General features: G+C 39.4%; 1 pseudogene; it reads left to right on the top strand.

Moving 5' to 3' along the window:
* LOC129355301 (transcription factor 7-like 2) overlaps positions 1-18,866 on the top strand; it is a 31,782-nt pseudogene extending 12,916 nt beyond the window's left edge.
* Positions 18,867-20,103: the final 1,237 nt, after the last annotated feature.

The raw sequence follows: 20,103 nt of genomic DNA, 5'->3' as shown, positions 1-20,103 counted from the left end.
TAACTAATTACATCCAACTTTCATCACAACACTGCAAAAACACCAAACCTCACCAAATAATTTGGTTCTGGTTTCTAAAGGCAATAAGATGAAACTGACATACGAATAACTTTTTGACAAAAAATGTGAGCTTTTCTTCTAAATAATTCTGAATATTGATGAAAAAGTTCTAGTTCTATTTGCAGATTATTTTATTGATAATAAGACATTTTCACATGCTATAAGTGAAATAATATAAGCACTTTAAGAAACAATTAACTTAAAATAAGCTCTTATATCTTTCTGAAAAGTTACTTGTAATTGTGTTTTGTCATATTTTGTAACATTGTAGCTTTATTACTACAGTATTTAAACTTTTTTCTGATATTACAGTCATTCTTTCAATATTGCAACTTTATTCTCATATTATTGACTTTTTCTTGCAATATTTCAGCTCTGGTGGTATTTTCCAGCTCCATTGTCGTATTTGTGTTGGTCGGAGACCAAAAAGCCGAGTTTCTGTGTCCAGACAAACTAAATTAGCAAGAAAGGTTTGATAAAGTGGAGGTGAGGCAGAGCAGAGGTTAGCTTAATGTAAGGGGAAGATAATGAAGAAGATGAGAGAGGAACCAAACGAGCCGCGCTCTGTAATGAAGGAGGAGAGGTCAAAGGTAACGTAGGGGTGAGCTGGATGCTGGGCGATCGGGGGATTAATGGCGGCCGGATCGGAGCAGTGAGACGGGTCGGGTCGGCTGACTCAGTCACATTCCTGTCATGCAGATTTATTGCAGCTCGGGGTCCTGGGACAGGCCCGGAGCCGCGGCCAAATTACAGTCATCTGCAGCATTCCTCTGCTGCAAACACAGGTTAGCAGCACGGCCGCGCTAAGTGCTAGGTGCCGCCTGTTGACAAATGACTTCCTTTGAAGGGCACAAAGACGGAGGGAGACGCTCGGAGGGAGACGCTCGGAGGGAGACGCTCGGAGGGAGACGCTCGGAGAGAGACGCTCGGAGAGAGGCGGCCTGTTTACCGGGCGAGGGCACAGAGTCGCTCAGTCTGCGTTTTCTTTTGTTGGCGCGCAGCTCTGCCATAACTACAGATGAAGAGTCTGTGTTTGTTTGCATGTTTGGGTGTGTTTGTACAACGTGGGCACAGACACCGCAGCTCCCAGCGGAGGGTCCCCCCCACATGCACCCGGACACACAGAGCGACGCATCGTGACCTTTGATTGGAAGGTCAATCATGGCAGCACTTAAAGATGACCTGCGGTCTACAAAATCATGCCCATCTTAGTTTATTACACAAAATCATCCTTAGGGGACGAGGTCTGTGCAGTTGTACTGATTCAGGATTAACTATTTTAGAAATGTTTGAAAAGCATTAGGAGAGCCTCCTGCACAACCAACCAGAATTCAGCAAATGGTTTCTGGATGGCAAATCAACCACAAAACAACAAAACACTGCAAAGAACACAAAATCTGACCAGTTTTTTTTTTTTTTGTTTGTTTTGTTTAGTTTCTAGTACAAATATCTTAATACACTTAAAGCTTCAATTTAACTTGTCAGTGAGATTTAGGATTTACTTACAACAAAATGTTTCCTCCATGTCACAAGTGACATAATCCACCAGGTGAACTGAATCCTTTTCATCAGTACTCAGGAATTCCTTAATAAAACAAGACAAAACTTGGTAGGATTTTGTGTGTTTGCAGTGTGTTCATTAACAAAATTATTCTTGGATAGTTCAAGAATGAAATATCTCCGTTCATTTAAAAATGTTTGACAAGTATCAGTAGAGCCTCCTGCACAACCAATAGGAATTCAGCATCTGTTTCTGGATGGCAAATCAGCAAATCACTGGTGTTTTCCAGCAGCCGTTGTACAGAGCACACAGCGCTACAACCAGGTGACCAAATGTGCTGGAGCTCAGCTTGGGTTGCTAGGTAACAGCCCCGCTTTTGGGGCTGTTTGCCAAAAAGCGGTTTGGTGGTTTTTGGAAGCAGTTGAGATGGAAATGGAAGTAGAAAACATTCAGCATGTGAATTTCTCCTTTAGCAGCGCTGGTTGAGTCGTTTCCGCTGTTTTATGGCGGCCTGAGGGACTCTGTGTGACGGTTTCTGTTTTTCCCCAGGCGTTCACAGGCACCAATCCCAGGACCTCTCGGGGTACTACTCCCTTCCTCCAGGTGGCGTTGGCCAGATCACTCCCTCCATGAGCTGGTGAGCCGCACACATTGGTTTCATAACTCGTTCCATGTTTAAATAAAAATGCCAAAAACTTTTCTCAGGTTTATTTGGCAGAAATGTGCAGATTTCCTCTGTTTTTTCTGAGGTTTCTGGTAACATAAACCAGTAAACAATGGGATGAAATGAAACTTTTAGACATTTTTCTGCGGTTAGGAATGTTTTTTTAAAAAGAACAAACAGTAGACGTGGTTGCAGCGGATGACAGTCAACATCCTGACGACACTCAACATAAATGAAAACAGAAATCACATGACGTCTTTCAGCCCAGAGGAATTAACTCGCTGAAAAGCAAATAAAGCAGCAACTCTTTTTGTAGAAATGTTTATTTTCTATTCGCTTACGGAGAAACGATTGTCAAAGTTAACTGACTAGCATGAAGAATTTACATTTTTGGGTCAAGATGAACATTCTGAAAATGTCCATTTTATCTCCTAGATCTGAAACTATTTTAAAAGTTTTCTCCATTTCCACATTATCTGTTTATTTTTTATTAGATATCAAACTAGTTTACCCTTAAAGTTGAAGATCTATTTCATCCCTGACAGACTATTCTTCAGCTTCATTTTTTTTCCTCTAAATGAGATTTTGAAAAATTGTAAAACAGCCCAGAGATTTAAAACCTGTAATTCAGAAATCATCTGACTTGTTTCTTTCCTTCCTGCTGTTTTTCTTTTTTTGCATTTTAGTAAATTAAACTTTTTCAAGTAAATGTACAACTATATAACATATTTTTGGGTGATTTTGCCCTAATGAAACCTTGGAATGGAGCAGAAACAGACTCAGTTTTAACCAAGTGATGGACCAGTTTTACCCTAATATGTGAATTTTCCATCCTTTTCTAGCTGCAGTTGATTTCCAGCAAAATGGAAACTTTAAACCAAAATCTGGTTTTTTTTCTGTTGTTGCATTTTCCTGAAACTGCTCGGAAAGAAGCTGAAAACAGACACATCTGCTCCATGTCTCCTCATTTTAATGTCACGCAGCGTGATTGTGGATCTATAATGTCAGGCTGCTGCAGAGTTATGGATCAACACTAATCCGTTTAGAGCAAACCTCCAGAATCTCAAATCCTCTCTGGAATAGTTAAAGTATTGCATCAAATGTCAAGAAGATTTAAGAAGAAAGTTGTTTTTTCTCTTTAAATGTGTGATTACATGTATTTATTGTGTTTCTGTAAGTCAATATTTGTCCCCAACATTTCTACAAGCATTTTATCTCCTTCAGAGAAAGGACGCTTCACTGTGGATTTGTCATGAGTGTTATTAGCAGATAATCTCCTTTACTCCAGATTATCTGCTTGTTTTAGGTCCTTGTAGTGTAGATCTTTTGTTGAAGGAGGAGGAGAGCTGAAATGTCATTTTTCTGTCGTGTTGACAATCAGTCTGGGACTTCAGAGAAAACCCGATCGCCTGCTGGCTTATTGCTTCTGTTCATCTCACACCATGAAGATTTGTTGTTTGTTTTCATCCTTTTTTCCAGAATGCAGCTTTATGTTTGAACACAAAAGTTTGATGGAGTATAACTGGAACTGAAAGCTAACTTTAAACTGAAATCCCTGGAAATTCAAAGAACTGCAGGCGCGTTTGCATAAACTACCAAACATCAGCTGCAAAAGTCTTCATGCCTGTTTAACATGTTTATATTTTGTCACCTTTCAAATGCATCAATTTCAATTTTTGTGAAAAAAACAGCTTACTGCATATCTTTCAACTGAGACAGCAAACACAAAAAATGCTCTCGGAAAACTTATTTAAAGTGTCACTTATATCAGCACACAGTGATCATATTCTCAAACTTTTATTTATTGATCTTCTTTTGGAACAAGAAATAGGAAAGGTAGTAAAAATAATTTTAAATAAACTTTTTTTAACATCATTAATAGAAATTTATGAAAAGAACCAAACTATTTTATCTTAACAGGAAATGTTTGTGATAAATGCTCGACTCTACAACAAACACAAACTTCATTTTGTTTTTATGTGATTAAAATAAAAATAATATAGACTCTTTTATTTTAATTCTCCTAAAATAAAATCTGGTTCATTCAGAAGGTTCATATTTAATAGAGTTCATGTGAGTTTAATTCAGCTTTCTGTGGAGAACTGTGAGGTTTGCTGGTGAACCAGCAGGCAGATCAGGAAGGTACAAGCAGAGTCACATTGTAAAAAAAAATACAATCTTAGCAGGTAGTTTTGGTTTAGTTTCTAGAACAAAATCTTAGTCTGATTGAAATAAGAAAAATCTAACTTAAAAGTAATTTTTCAGCTTGTTTCACTCATTATCAATTGAAAACCTACCAAAATGGCCGCCCACTTTAACCGTCAGGGTGGGTCGTCTCAGCCAAGAGGCCTCTGGTAACAAATAGAGAAAAGCCATAATTTAAACAATTCAGTTTGAAACAAGAAGACAAACAAATGAGTCCGGATCTGGACTTGTTATCTTCTAAAGGTTTAAAATCAGGTACAAACTTCATGTCAGGTACAAACATGAGCTACTAAAACAGGCTTTCATAGTAAAATGAGGAGAATAAATGCATCGTTTCTGCCTTCATGAATACATAAAACAAAAGCCGATCATTAGAAACCGCAAAATGCTGAGGAGGACAAGCAAATGCAACGTGATTTACTGAACCTGAACCAGATTGCTCTATCATTTAAAGAATATGAAAACAAAATAATCAAAAATAAATTAAAAATATGCTCCAGCATTGCAGATCTTGAGCTACAGGATTACCAGATAATTCCCCGTCCCTTTATTTGAACAGATGTCTGTATTGCACAAGTTAATTATTGCTGACATCCAATTAGTTCGAAAACATCCCGACTAAATCTAAATATTACTTCATAAAACTGAACACACCAGAAAACCATCATGGTGGTGGCAGAGTTATGCTGTGGGAATGCTTTTTGTTTATTCTTTTTTTAGTTCATCAAATGAAAGCCTGTTGAAATGCATTAAAGTGAGACAAAATGTATAAAAGTTCAAAGGGTGCTGACATTTTCTGGAATATTTATAAATGTTTTCGGTTGACAAAGCTGCAAATCCGTGTTAAAATATTGGTTATTAAAGCCGTTTTCTGACCTGAGGAGATGAAAAGTGGAAGTGCCTGATGATGATGATGGTGATGATAGATAAGAGATGTGGATTGAAGAAGGGATCAAGCAGCTGAAGAGGGGAAGATCTGGGGAGATTGCTGTTTGCTGCATATCAAAGCCCGTCTCTCCCCTCGATCTCCCACTGGGATCACGAAGCAGCTACGTCACAGCAGATCCACTCTGCTTTTACAGAAATATGTTTCATTCAAGTCTGATGTGTACTCTTTCATTATACGTTATTTATAGACTATTATTAATTAATTATAGTTTTAGTTACATGAAACTATAATTAAGAATCATTAAGAAATTACCCAAGTTTACAAATTAAAATATTCTTATAACAGAAAATGTTTGATGCAATAGAAAATATTCATTTTTGGGATTTTTTTTTAAAATGTGGTTTTATGTTAAATAGGAAGAACTTTTCCTCAAAAGCAGACTTTGGTGTTTTTAATTAATTTATTAAACATGGACAAAAATCCTGTTTTATAGCTCAGACTTTATTTCCTAATTCAATGGTTTTAGAAACTATTTTTGAGCGGGACAAAGTTTGGACGCCCCTGAGTTTTAGCGGTGTAGTTTGGCCGCCGTCCAGCAGAGGGCGCCACCGGTCATGTTGGCGGTATCACTGAACGGTACAGAAATGTGGTCCAAGCAGAGTCCAGTTTGAAATGAAAAATGTTTATTATGCGGTTCTGTTTAGAAATATAAACACTCAATAAGTTATCAGATTAATGTCGCTCATTTTAATGGCGGCGCTGAAATGACTGACGCGCTCCGAAGGTCTGGATATGACAGAAGCGATGCAGAAACATTGTAGCGTGGCGGGTTTCCTGACAGCCTGATACAGGATCCAGTCAGTGTAAATGGCTCAAACTGTAACGTGTGAAGCTAAACGCAGCTCCTGCTGCCGTGTCTCCTTGCTGTGCGCGGCAGGCAGAGCCAGCCGGTCTACCCGGCACTGCCCCCTTGTGGATTCAGGCAGCCCTACTCCTCCGGTCTCCCCAGCGCATCGTCCTACTCCAGGTACCGCATCCTGCTGCTGGACCGGCCCAGGACAAACCGGCTCCTGTTTACAGCACATCACCAAAAACCAAACCAATACATCTGAGCAGAGCAGGACGGGTCCAGACTGTCAGCGGTGTGCTGTAAACGGGACGGGCCCTTCAAACCGAGCCAAGCCAAGCTAATCGCTGCTCAAACTTCATGAAAAGTTATTCTGCTGCTTTTAGGCTCTGTGCACTGCAAAAAACACAACATATTCCCAACTATTTCTGGTCTAAGTTCTGGTGAAAATATCTTGGTGGACAAACCAAACTCACAAGCTTTACAGTTCTTTTAATTCCTTAATATTGAGGCAAAACTTCTGGTTCCATTGGTAGATTACTTCTTATTATAAGTGAAATAATCTAATCAAACTAGAACCTTTTCATCAATATTAAGGAATTATTTACTTAATACAAGTATATCTTGCTGAAGAGTGACTTGTAAGTTAGTTTAGCCTTATTTCAAGCATTTGCAGTAGAAAACAGACCAAAAATACTTTAGATTTGTGTTTTTTCAGTGTGTTTTTATGTGTCTGTTGCTCTATATAGCTACACATTTAACATGCTTTATGGTTAAAATTTTGCACAAACCTGTTCACATATCTTTGCACAGCATATGAAGTTGCTTTTTTTTAAAATGGGTTTGTTTTTAGACATGCATAAATGAATATTTTTAAAGCTCATATAACAACATTATAAACTGCTTTGTTCATAAAATCCTTGGTCAAATATTTCTATTTCCAAACTCCATAACAACTCAAACCAGCAACACTCTCATCGTTGTGAAGCTGCTTCACGCCGTCTAGATGTTTTCTCTTTCGGTGTTGTTTTGATTCAATGGCAGCTGTTTCCCTTTCACACCAAATATTAGAGAAGAAATATATATATCTGCATAGTCTAATGTTAACAGTCTGTAAAACAAGTCTTCACCTTTCAGCTGCTTTCTTTTGAAAAACAATACTTGTGCGCCCTCTAGTGGTGACAAACTACAGTATAATATATCATTATTTAACACACTATTATATTTTGACATAAAATATTATATTTAATGACAAAAGAAGCTGTTAAAAGTTGCTTTTTGATTACTTTAGACACAACAAATTTAAATGACTGTTTTTGTATGATAGAAAACCTAACTCTGACGTTAGATGGTGCTTTTTCTGCTTTCACTGCTTGGCCAGAAGTGCCTTTTGCTTCAGCGCTCTCTGTTCTCTCTGCCTGTAAGTCGATGCATTGCTCCAAACCTCCCAGGTTTGAGTCACTTCTCACTGTTTTTCTTCGTTTTGCTTCAACCCCTCCAGGTTCCCTCACTCTTTGATGCTCGGACCGTCGGGCGTGCATCCAACAGGGATCCCCCATCCGGCTATAGTGCCCTCTTCGGGCAAGCAGGAGCATGATCAGTACGACAGAGGCATGTACATGTAAGTCAGTCCGACTTCCTTCATCACAACTGTTTCATTAATTCAATAGATTAGCTCATTTTAACACCTGCTGAACTGATATTGTGTTTTGTGTTTAGGTCGCCATTTTTCAACTGAACCGAAACACCCAGAATTCTGTAGCACATCTACATGTTAAAGTTCTCATAGTCAAGCTAGCATAACTGACTCTCTCGCTATGTTTTTATTTAAGCTTTCTCCTGTCGTATTTAGTTGTCATAGTGTTGACAATTAGTAGCAAAGCTCTATTTGTTTTATATATCAGGCGTACATTTAAGATTTAGCGCGCTATGTGGAAAACATAACAGCTAAACCAATGCTAGCCACTGTTAGCAAGCAGCTTTTTGCCTCCCAGCAGGAAGCCGGGGGCGGGATCTTGTTCGTGTGACGTTGCTATGTGTTTATAAAACTCTCAGTACATCTAGAAAAGCGAACAATAAAAACATTTTAAAAAGAAATAACTAACCAACAGAAACAATCTAGAAACCAAACCCTCATTAGTGATTAAGTTTCTTTTTGTTTCTTGTTTTTTAAAGTTTTGACTGTTTCTGATATAAATCTTAATTTTCAGTGCTGTTTATGTTCTCGCTCCTTCAGGAAGCCGCAGGTGGAGGTCAAGCGGGAGAAGGAGCCTAAGAAACCCGTCATCAAGAAGCCGCTGAACGCCTTCATGCTCTACATGAAGGAAATGAGGGCAAAGGTCATCGCCGAGTGCACGTTAAAGGAGAGCGCCGCTATCAATCAGATTCTGGGACGAAGGGTGAGTGACACAAATATAAACTCATCATTTAGTTATATCTGCTTGAACATTTTAACCTCTGACCCCCTTTGCAAACCACAGAAAAGCTGCAAATGTAGCAACTTGAATGTTTTCTATTAACTTTCATTATTAACACAAACATGTAGCATAAATCGTACCATCAGATTGAAACTGAGCATGAATTTTGTTGCCTGAAAATTTAATTATTAGATATATTATGATGGAAATTACCAGATAATAAAAAAAATTAACACAATCTTTTCTTTTAATGATTAGAAAATATGTAGTATTTTATATTAATATGAATCAAATTTCATTTTATTTTCAGAGTCGGTCCTTTTGGTTATTTTCTTGTCAGAAACTTTTCTGTTTGCTGTTGCTATGCTAGCTTTAGGAGCAAAGCAGTCAGTCTGAAAATGAGAAATAAATTATTAACTCATGTTTTATTTTAAAAATGATTGGAAAAAAATATGAAAAATTTATAGGATTAAATTCTTTATTATTTTTGCATGTTTTTTCTCTTCTTCTCTCCATCTGTCCGAGGCCCCACAGCGCCCCCTGGCGGCCCCACTGCTCCATAAGCACATTGATACTTATGAACATGCATTTGTTTTTGGGATTTTTATTAATATTCTAACAGTCATTGCAAATGTTTTTCTTTTTTGGAGAAACAGGTTGCAAGTTGTTAATTTTTTAAGCAGATTATTCTGTTGTGGCTCAGTAAATATAATCCTGACCTGAATTTGTTGCCAGTGGCACGCTCTGACCCGGAGGAGCAGGCCAAGTACTACGAGTTGGCCCGGAAAGAGAGACAGCTCCACATGCAGCTCTACCCGACCTGGTCTGCGAGAGACAACTACGTAAGTTATCTTGCTCTGTTCCTCCCCCCTCCCCAACCTGTTTCCATCTAACTCTCTGGCTCAGAGTGAACGTATTCAACCCAAGGAGCTGATTAAGAAAAACATAAACAGGAAAGAGTTGCAGCCCCTCCTTTCTGCTGTGCAGAAATCATGAATTTTGTTTCTGGGTTTGCGGTCGGAGAAATAGACGTCAACGTGTTGCCGTGGTTACAGCAACAGTGGAGTAAACAACAATTAAATTCAGAAATCAGTGAATACTTTTATTTTTTCTGTGCTTTAAATTCACTAATACGTATTAGTTTCTTTTTATCAGTTTAATCTAGCGGTATTGTTCTTGTACGACTCTGGTCTGAAACGTGACGAATGTTCAGCAGGTAATAAAAGCAGGTTTCAGTTTCCCTAATCTAATCTGGATTAAAGGATTAAAACAAAACTAACTGATGGAAAATGTTGGAGTCAAACCTGAAAATGTGAATATCTGAAACATATTAACTTGTCTTGAAATTTGTTTATATTTAAACTATGTATTTTATCTGTGGTTTATTTTTTATTATTTATTCAGCTGATTGATTGTTTTGGTTTTTATTCTGAGCTGCAGATGATTGCAGTTTCCTTCAAGATGTAGGAAATGGATATTTGCTATTTTTTAAGCCTTTTAAGAACTTTTTTTTTAACTGTGGTTCTTAATTTTAGTTTGTTTTGGTTTAAATTTCAACCAAAGCATAAAACTGTCATCAAATGAGTCTCCTTCAAGTTTGCGTATTTTTATGCTTCAATAATGAGAATCTTTTAAAAACTAGAGCAAAATGTGAAATTCTCTCAAATTTTCTATAAACTTTTCTTTTTCAAACTGAAATAATAAAAAAAAAACAAACAGCAAAACGTTTGTTCTTCCAATTTTATTTAACTATTAAATAAACTGAGTTTCGATTCTCAGTTAATTTTCTTTTGCCTATCAACTTTATTTAAATGGAATTGATTTTCTATTTTACACTTGAATAAGTAAATCACATCAGATGTTTGTAAAATGAAAGCGCTCCACGTTCAGCTCCATGTCTGACATGATTCTCTGAATTGTATTGACGCCTCTGCCTGTAAACCCACAGTGAATCGCTGTACAGATGGCCGGTGTGAGGTGCATGCTGGTCTCTTTGACAGTTCAATGTTTTGGGGTTTTGCTGAATCTGGGCTGCTGTGTGCCTCTGACTTCTCAGTTTGCTGTTGAACTCTTGCAGGAGGCGGGCCTTAGCGGGGTCGCAGGGGAAAAGAGTAAAGCTGATTGGGTAGGGACTCGTCTAATGGTGGATTTATACCTCTGTGGTGTGGGGTAAAAAATAAAAACATAAAAATAAAGTGTTTGAGAAGCTGCATGAAAGCGGGAGGGGGCTGTGGGTATTTCTGTGCAGCTTGCATGCACCCTCCTGAGAGACGTTTGAAGCATGTAAACGCGGACAGGCCCTCCGGTCGGTAAGATGTGGATGCATTTCAAATCTCTTTATCTACTAAAACTCTCCATCACACAGAGGTATAAATCAGCTGTCTTTTTCCAACTAACAGAGAGCAGGGCTGCATGGCTGGCCTCGCTGCATCCGTTTATTTATCATTTCAAACCTTACAACCGCTTCATTAGGTTATTAATTACTTTATTATCCGTCCTTCTGTTTTGCTTTGTTTGAGAAAAACACATTTTGACGTATTTCTGCTGCACTTTGGCCAATTTCTTCACGTCACCTTCCAAAGAGTCAGACTTTCTTGCAATATTTTAATGTAATCTTAACGTTTAGTCTTGAAGGTATCGTTTCTTTGCACCTGAAAATAAATCTCTTTATCAAAACTCGTAAGAAATAAGGAAGAAAATGTTCTCTTGTTCACTGAGTTTTAACTGGACAATAGTTTCTGATCCCAAAGATTCAGTGTGGAAATGATCCTGTTTGGTTTTCTGTTAGGTGTAACATTTATTTTTATTGCTTTGTTTCTGCAGATCAAAATTGTTTCATAATAAAATAAAATTATAATAATCCAAAACAATCCCTCCACCCTAAGTAGCTCCACCAAAAAACATAAAATAAATGAGGAAATGCTTGTTAATCCAAAGAAAAACCAGCCTGAAACAGTTTGAAGAACGATCAGCATTAAGGGAATCAGGAATGGCAAAAAACCCAAAAACTTTTTGCACATTTACATTCCTCCAGTTTAGTTTCTACAAAACAACCAAGTGCTTAAAAAAAAATAACGGCCATTAGCAAAAAGTCCATGTTTTTTTGGTGTGTAGAAAACGAGCCGTTTCAAAATAAAGTTACAAATTATCAGGCAGTACGCTGTTACCTAGCAACCCCAGAAGAGTTCTGTCCGTTACCTAGCAACCCCAGAAGAGTTCTGTCCGTTACCTAGCAACCCCAGAAGAGTTCTGTCCGTTACCTAGCAACCCCAGAAGAGTTCCGTCCGTTACCTAGCAACGTAAACTGAGCTCCAGCATGTTTGGCCAGCTGGTTTTCCTGCTGTATGTCCTGAACAATGGCTGCTGGAAAAAACAAGTTTTGCTCCTGACTGCATCCAGAAACTGCTTGTTGTGCAGGAGGCTCCACTAATTATTTTCAAAGATGCACAGCTGTATCGTAGTGTGTCTGTTTGCAGCCATTTTCACATGCGAGTGTAAACGTTGAGTTGGGGGCGTGGCCAGCAGCAGCTTGACTGAAATCTCATTATCCAACAAGCTTAAAGTTAAAACATTGTCAGAAAGTCTGTCTGAATGAAACGAAGGGCACAAGAAAATCCATTTTCCCACCAAAACAAACAAATCATTTAATGTGAAAAATCCTCTGTGTGTGTGCGCGTGTGTGTGTGTGTGTGGGGGAGGAGGGGCGAGTGCGTGTGTGTGTGGGTGTGTGTGTGTGTGTGTGTGTGTTGCTGCAGCATAACTCCATATGTTTGGAGAAACCCCCGTCTGTGAGCAGAACAGGAAGAGAAGCTCCACACGTGTAAAGGGTTTCTCCTGCAAGTCACAGAACATGCTAGAAACCTTCACACACACCCACGCACACGCATGGAGACACACACACACACGCAGACACACACACACAGCAGGGGCTCCATTTGCAGGATGACTTGTTGTAAACCACACAGACGGCGCAGAGCGAGGCGGCGCAGCGTAGGCGGTAGATTCCTCTCCCCACATCCTTCATCTCAGCCTGGGTTCATCAGCAGCAGAAGAAAGCGCTCTCATGTTTACCTCAACACACACCAACACTCCAGAAACAGTGAAAGAAATGTCAAGTTTGTCTTTTCTGAGTGATCTGAAATGAAAAAGGATTTTATAGAAGACGTCTGCTCTTTTTAGCACTGGTGGAAACTGAAGGTTGTGCTGCATGAATCTCGGTTCTAGTGACTGAAGCAGTAGAAGCTTTTGTTTCTCTTTCTTGCTTTAGTTTCTGGTTGCTGGTTGTAGCTTTTAACTTTTCATGTTTGAGTTTTTGTTTGCATTTTCTACACTTCACAAAGTTTCCTTTTTTTAATAAACTATAAACTGCCTTGCAAACGTACTAATACTCCTACCGAAAACCAACTTTAGTGTTTTATATTTGGATTTTACGTAACGGACCAACACAGAATGGAAGTGAAAGGAAAACGATGAATTTATTTGACACCTTATCAGTGGATGTATCCATCTGCTCATGATGCTCTGAACTCATCACAGCGGTGGCGGCAGCATCATGATGTGGAGGAGCCTGTCTTCAGCAGAGCCAAAAAGAAACACAGAGCTAAAAAATAACTCTTTTTCAGGTTTGTGTTCACAACAAATTAGGATTATTATGAAATTACTTTTCTTCTGCTTTGTGTTGGTCTTTCACATTAAATCCCACAATAAAACATCGTGGTTGGACAGAATATAAGTGTAGGGGGTTTCTTTGGTTGTTCTCATCATGTTTTAATCTGTTGTCTGTGTTAGATACCCGAGTTAAGTTTCCCGCCCTCCTTCATTTCAGTTCACTGCAAAAACACAAAGTTTTACCAAGAATTTTTGCTCTAATTTCTCGTGCAGATATCTTGAAAAAAAGACAAAACTAACTTACAAGGAACTTTTAGCAACACATTCGAGGTAAAGTCAGTCATTTCTGACTATTGATGAAAAAGTTCAACTGGCAGATTATTGAACTAATAATGTGACATTTTTCCTTTTTTATCAGTGAAATAATCTGCCAGTTGAACCTTTTCACCAACATTAACGAATTAATGTTGATTCCAAACAAACTCATGTTTGTCACTGAATGGTTGTTTGTTGGCTAGTTTTGCAAAGTTTCTGCACTGGAAATTAAACCAAAATGACTTGATAATATTTTGTTTTTGCCCTTCAACTGAAAGTCACTTTTTGTTTTTATTTTAAGTAATAAATGTTTCATGCTTTTTGTTTGTGACCACTGTCGGGTTCTGTAAACTTTAGATGACCTTTATTGCTTTCATTTCTTCAAAATTATGATTTTCCGGATAACAACAATCAACATTTTCATAATTTAAGTTGAATTATTTCAGATTATCATGACCTGCATTTAAAAAGAAATTATATCTTTAAAATCTCAACAGTAAAACAAATATTTCAAACTGTTTCATGAACTTTGAAGGGAGCATTTGTTTAAAATGGTTCATTGGATATTAATACTTTTGCAAGGTTATATATACTGAAAATATTTGATCATGTTATGCACAGAGGAATCAGACTGTACACTGCAAAAACACAAAATGTTACCAACTGGTTCTGTTTCTAATGCTGGTATCTTTGGACACTTGAAACGAGACAAAACTAACTTATGAATCATTTTTCAGCTTGTTAGATTATTTCACTTCACTTAATAGACATAAAAAATGTCTCGTTATAAATTAAATAATCTGCCAACAGAACATTTTCATCAACATTAGAGAATTATTGACATAAAAAAAAACTCGTTTTGCTGAAAAGTGATCTGAAGTTAGTTTTGTCTTATTTCAAGTGAACGGAGTCGTGTGTTCTAGAAGCTAGACCAACATTTCTCAGCAATCCTTTGCGTTTTTGCAGTGTATGTTGTTACTGTTGTGTCTAAAATAAACTAAATTAACTTGATAAATGTTTTGTTTGTGTTTGTCCCACAGGGAAAGAAGAAAAGGAGAAAACGGGAGAAGCAGCAGGACTCCAACACAGGTAAACATCTCTGCATAAACTTTGCAGGCACAACGAGCAGAAACGTTGTGCTGCGTTGGTGCTGCGTTGGTGCTGCAGCTCACGGTGTGAGGCAGGAAGTGTCTCTAACGTCAAACCACCCACCCACTCTGCTTTCCATGCAACCTGAATTAGGAAAGTGTAAGTCCAGGAGTGTGGACGTTTCTCATGAATCCAGATGAAAAAGCATTTCTGTTTGCTGCTCTCTGCAGAACATGAAGGTTTTTCTGTCTTGTTTTGTTTTTGCACGGCTGCTTTCCTCAGAGTTTAATCTGAGCCACATTAACTGCATCTGTGCTGTTTGTCACTGTCGCGTTGTGCTACTAACAGTTTTGGCTTTTTCTCTCCTGTATCGCTGTTTTTTGTTTTTCCGTGTCCCTCTAACTTCCCCCTCTTCCTTCGCTCCTCTCTGTTTATTACATCTATTTTTTGCTCTTCCTCCTGTTCTCCTGCATGCTGTGCATTGTGCGCTCAGACCCGGGCTCTCCTAAGAAATGCCGGGCTCGCTTCGGCCTCAACCAACAAACGGACTGGTGCGGTCCCTGCAGGTGTGTAAACCACATTCCTCCACTTCCACTCAGCGTTTTACGCCCCACCATCTGCTCGTCACTCGGGTCTGATTCCACCTTTCTGAGGAGACAGAGCGGCCATGGAGGCGGTTTTCCCCTCACTGATCAGCCATCACAGCTCCATTCATCCTTATCGTTTCTCCTGCTTTTCTTAGGAGCGCACCGATCTATCGGAACCAATCTATCGGAACCGATCTATCGGAACCGATCTATCGGAACCAATCTATCGGAACCAATTTATCGGAGCCGATTTATCGGAACCGATTATCGGAGCCAATTTCCTTCATTTTGAGAGTTCGGTGATCAGCCGATATTTCCATGTGAAGCCGATCTGTTCTAGAGGTCGGACTGACGGACCGGCCCTTCTTACCAACTCAGAGACGTTCTTGTTATATTTAGCAAAATTCCAGACAAAAATATCAGTATTGGCCAATATCTGAATCAGCAGATGAGGCTTGTTAAACATCAGAAATTGTTATTGATTTTATCACATTTAAAGTGCTTTTATGGATTTTTGGTGACAATATTGATAAAGACTTAGACTTAGACTTCCTTTATTGTCATTGTACAAAAAAAAACACAAGGTGAATCTTGACAACGAAATGTCGTTACTTGGCTACCAGTGTAGCAGAGCTAAAACCTTAAACTACACAATAAATAAAGAAATACAAGTGGAAAAGGGATATATTTTTAAAAGCTTTAAGCTTTGATTTCTCTGTTTTAGACAGAAACTGTTCCCAACGGTTTTCCCGTCTCAGGGAAGGTTATCGATGCACCGATTGCAGTTTTTTTTGGCTGATCACCAATTTCCGATCTTGGCCGATTCAGATTTTGGCCTTTTGTCTTAAATGCTTTTAGACCTGTAGACGTTTGGACCGGAGCCGGTGGGCCGGTCTGTCAGTGGAGCAGAAGACGACCGGCTGCGGTGTGAATATTTCTCCCCGGCCCAAAAACAACAAAGGAAACTTTCTTCATGATCAGCTCTGTCCCTCGGGGATCGGTCACTTTCTGAGCTCTGCATGTCGTCTGTCGCTAACCTGCTGATCCAAACATCCAGTCTGACCTGAGAGTAGAACAACCTAGGAAATAAAACACAATCTAACAGATTTTCATTTTCTTCAGCAAAAGAATGAATAAACTTTGGTCGCTTCTGTTGCTTTATCTACAAAACTATAAAAACATAAAAAAGCTTTTCGTTTGCCAGTTTTTGTTTTGACATTTATTGTTTGTGCATTTAATGCAAACGAGTGAGATTGTGTGCTGCAGGCACAAAAAATAGTTTTCTTATTAGTTCATAAAATTATTTTGCCAGAGCTGATAATCACCAATAATTAGATCGTCTTTCTTTCAACCTGGAAACATTTTATTTTGCCTGATTTTGTTATTTTTTGTTACTCATATGAATTATTGTCAGTTTGATCTTTAAAATACCAAAATTTCCATTTAACTTTATATTTTGGTCCATCTGATGATGTCATCTTTAGATTTTAAATGACTGGTAAAAAGTGCAGCTTATCAAATTATCAAACACCTTTTACTTTTACTTTAGTAAAAATGTCTTAGTTGAGTTCAGTTGTGGATTCTCTGCCTCCTCTGCTTCTTACTAAATATTAGTTTTATGATTTTTCTTGCGGATATTTCAGTGGATATTTCACCTCCTTTAGTTTTGTGGAGGTTGAGCCACTAGAGGGCAGTAGCTCCCACCCACCCGACCGGAGCTGCAGGGGGTCGACCGCGGTCCACGGCTAGTCTGCAGGAGCCGGGAATCTAACATGTAACGCTCACTCCACTGTCTTCCCCGCTATTGCGTCATGGAAACCTGAGTGTGTGTTTCAGTTTGAGAGAACAAAGGGGGCTGAATGTGGTTTTAAGCCTTATCACCACAGCTCCACACACACACACACACACACACTCCCTGCAGCGTGCATCTTCTCATGCCCGTCTGCTTTCTACTTTCTCCATCCCTGCGATGTGGTGACGAGCGTCTTTTGATGGTGAACTCTGACATTTAGAATCACTTTCTACTGCAGAGTTCCTCCTCTCAGTCTAAATGTGGCGCCGCGCCTCAGTTTGCGGTTGAACCTGGTGACTCATTTCATGTTCTGGTGATGATCTTGGGATCCTGTTAGCTGCTTTGATGGTATGGAGGTCTGCAGTAACCTGACGCCTCACAGCGCAGCAGGAAAACACCAGGTGATCCTCTGAACCTTCAGACAACCAGGTGACGGCCGAAGCACCGACTTCAGATCCTAAATACTAACAATGAATTGAAATCATCATCCAACAGCTCAGTAAATTATTGCAAACTGCAAAAAACACAAAATCTTACCAAGTATTTTTTCTTAGTTTCTAGTTAATATTTTAGTGAACTTGAGATAAAAAAACCTAACAGAAAACAAACTTTTGAGGGAAATAAATCACCTTGTTTTGAGTCAATAATGATGAAAATGTTTTCGATCCATTTGCAGATTGTTTAACTGATATCAGGGAAAATGTCGTGTTCATCAATTTCAAGGAATCATTGACTTAAAACAAGCTAATTTATTTCCTTCAAAACTTTTTAACTTAGTTTTTAATCTTATTTCAAGTTTTCTAAGAAATTAACACAAAAAATTAAACCAAAATATTTCATAATATTTTGTTGTTTTTAATGCAAATCATAAAAAAGCAATAAACTTTAAATCCTACTGAACATTTAACTGAAACTGAAAGAAATTTTCAAATCCACAAATAATCAAAACAGCAGAAACAAGAAATGAAATGAATTATGAAGCCAAAATTATCCTTAAAAACACCAGAATGAAAACTTTGTCATCCAGAAAGACCATAAATCATATAAATGAAAATTATTGAGCTTTTAAATTTATTATGTGACTTATTCATTTATTTGTTCCCCCATTATGTAATATCCACCAAATGTTATACAGTAATGAAATTGGGCATTTTAATGTAAAAATGAATGCAAACCGATTTACTGCAAACAGGAAGTACATTATTACCATGAACACCAGCAGCTTGTGATCATTTATTATTGTAAATTATTTGTGGTGTGATTAATTGATTCTTTGCTCTGATGAATGTCTGGTGTCATTTTGAAGCACAAATTCATTTTGTCTCCATGTGTTCACTGTGATTCTGCGCCTCCACTGAACCTGCTGACGTCTCCACACTTTATTCACAGATAACTCTCTCTGACTGTTCCTAGGAGGAAAAAGAAGTGCATTCGCTACCTTCAAGGAGGAGGCTGCCCCAGCCCATCTTCTTCAGATCTAAGTGCCATAGACTCGCCCCCGTCCCCATGTCCCGCGCGCCTCTACCGCCAGGGGGCCCCGTCCCCGCGCCGCTCCCCGCCGCCCTCCCCTCCCCGCGCCGCTCCTCCCACACGCGCTCGCACCCCCGCTTCCCGTCGGAGCGTCCCGCCGGCAAGCGGGCGGACCTCTGCCACCTCGTCCCGACCGCGACCCTGGAACTGTCGGGCAAGCAGACGCTCTGCTCCTCGGCGCTGTCCGCCGCCAAGGTGGCGGGACTTTCTCTCAAAGTGCTAACAGAGACTCACTGACGCCGCGGCCCTCCCGCCTCGCTACTTTCCTCCTCCCAAAGGAACCAAGATCCTCCTGGTCGCCTCCTTCACTTTTCACCCTCCAGTCGTGATTTTCCAAAGTTTCCGTTTCCACGTAGTGACAAGAGAAGAACACGCTAAAGCGGCTCACCTTGTGCTAAACGCTTCAGAGGCCCGTCACAATTCCTGATAAATCCACAGCTCTCATGGACTTCCTGGAACTTCACAGCAGGCAGCCATCTTGGTAGGCAGTTGCAATGACAACAGCAAACAAGCCACAAGCTTAGAATTAGCTCTCGCCTTGTTGCTATCTAACTTATAAAAATGTTACTTTACAACTTCTTGAGTCCTCTCCCTCCTCTGTGTATTACGAATATGAATATCAGTGATATTTACTGTAGTACTTACTGAACTACGTTAGCTATATTAGCTTAGCCAACGTAGCTTTTAGCAGCTAAGACGTACATGGACTCACTCTGTTCACCAGAACCTTGTTGTTCACCAGAACCTTGTTGTTCACCAGAACCTTGTTCTTACATCCTTCATTAATGTAACTGAACAAAGGTGGTATGAAGCTCCTCCATGCTGGAAACACTTCCTGCTGGAAACACTTCCTTCTGGAAACACTTCCTGCTGGAACCACTTCCTGCTGGAAACACTTCCTTCTGGAAAACACTTCCTGCTGGAACCACTTCCTGCTGGAAACACTTCCTGTTGGAACCACTTCCTGCTGGAAACACTTCCTGCTGGAACCACTTCCTGCTGGAAACACTTCCTGTTGGAACCACTTCCTTCTGGAAACACTTCCTGCTGGAACCACTTCCTTCTGGAAACACTTCCTGCTGGAACCACTTCCTGCTGGAAACACTTCCTGTTGGAACCACTTCCTTCTGGAAACACTTCCTTCTGGAAACACTTCCTGCTGGAACCACTTCCTGCTGGAAACACTTCCTGCTGGAACCACTTCCTTCTGGAAACACTTCCTGCTGGAAACACTTCCTGCTGGAAACACTTCCTGCTGGAACCACTTCCTTCTGGAAACACTTCCTGCTGGAAACACTTCCTGCTGGAAACACTTCCTGCTCACTAATTAGTCGCAGAGATCAGAGGCAGCTTCTTCTTTCCGTCCCATCAGCAGACAGTCTCTTCAGATTGTTTCTATAAGCTTCACTGTGGTGATTGGGACGCCATTCGCTCGCCTACCAAGATGGCAGCGATCACTTCCAGGTCAGACTTATTGGACGATAAGTTGTCCCAGAAGTTATTGCAATAAATAACTTGCAATAAATATTGCAATAAATGATCATTTTCTTTGTTTTGAGACCATTTACAACCTGAACATCAGAAATAATAAGATCAACT

The sequence above is a fragment of the Poeciliopsis prolifica genome, unplaced genomic scaffold, assembly GCF_027474105.1.
Source record: "Poeciliopsis prolifica strain line A6 unplaced genomic scaffold, Auburn_PproV2 SCAFFOLD129, whole genome shotgun sequence".
In the NCBI taxonomy this organism is placed as follows: Eukaryota; Metazoa; Chordata; class Actinopteri; order Cyprinodontiformes; family Poeciliidae; genus Poeciliopsis; species Poeciliopsis prolifica.
Note: the sequence above shows the minus strand (reverse complement) of the source record. Positions and strands in the feature narration are given on the sequence as shown.